Genomic DNA, 1,104 nt, shown 5'->3' with positions numbered 1-1,104 from the left:
GCGTAGTCAATAAAGCACAGATAAACATCTTTCTGATATTCTCTGCTTTCAGCCAAGATCCATTGGACATCAGCAATGATATCCCTCATTCCATGGCCTCTTCTGAATCCGGCTTGAACCTCTGGAAGTTCTCTGTCAATGTACACTTGCAGCCGTTTCCGTATTACCTTTAGTAAAAGTTTACTCTCATGAAATATCAAAGAGATTGTAGGATGATTCCCACATTCAATTGGGTCACCTCTCTTTGGAATGGGCACAAATACAGATCTCTTCCAGTCAGTCAACCAGATAGTTGTCCTCCGAATTTCTTGACAGAGATGAGTGAGTGCCTCCTGTGCCACCTCACTTTCTTGAAAGATTTCAGTTTTTGTTCTGTCAATTCCTGGTGCCTTGTTCTTTCTTAATTCCTTCAATGCACCTTGGACTTCCTCCTTCAGTGCACCAGAAAATTCACCAAACTCTTGCCCCTTTTTATAAAACTGAAATGTTTGCATGCATTTGATTTCACATTCTGAAGCAACATCCTGGACAGTCATCCACATCAACCTCAAGGAACATCACATTGCCAAACTTTTCAGAGAAGGAATGCTAGAAACCTCTGATCATTTTGCAAGGCCGACACCATGTGGCTGAGAAGTCAATAACTATGAACTTATCTCCAGCACTGCTCAAGGCAGCATGAAAATCTTCCTTGCCTTTGATCTGCTTCACCATTTTGTCCATTGAAGAGAAGCAGTGGGGGTGGGGGACAGGGCGCTGGTAGGGTGTTACTCGAACGAATGACCTTAGAAAAAGAAGGAACAGAACTGAAGCACCAGACAGAGCTTGGACTACAAATACCTTTTTTTAAACAACATACACATGGATCTCACCTGATGGACTACACAGAAATTAAATTGACCACAACTGTGAAAAGAGATGGTGGAAATGTTCCTTATCAGCAGCCAAACCAAGGCCAAGGGCAGACTGTAGAAAAGACCAGCAATTGCTCACATGCAAGTTCGGACTGCACCTCAGGAAAATTAAAACAAGTTCACATGAGCCAAAACATGACCTTGAACATATCCCGCCTGAATTTAGAGAAAATCTCAAGAACAGATTTGA

General features: G+C 42.3%; 1 pseudogene; it reads right to left on the bottom strand.

Moving 5' to 3' along the window:
• LOC102823475 overlaps nt 1–714 on the bottom strand; it is a 3,946-nt pseudogene extending 3,232 nt beyond the window's left edge.
• Nucleotides 715–1,104: the final 390 nt, after the last annotated feature.

The sequence above is a fragment of the Chrysochloris asiatica genome, unplaced genomic scaffold (assembly GCF_000296735.1).
Source record: "Chrysochloris asiatica unplaced genomic scaffold, ChrAsi1.0 scaffold00093, whole genome shotgun sequence".
NCBI lineage: Eukaryota > Metazoa > Chordata > Mammalia > Afrosoricida > Chrysochloridae > Chrysochloris > Chrysochloris asiatica.
Note: the sequence above shows the minus strand (reverse complement) of the source record. Positions and strands in the feature narration are given on the sequence as shown.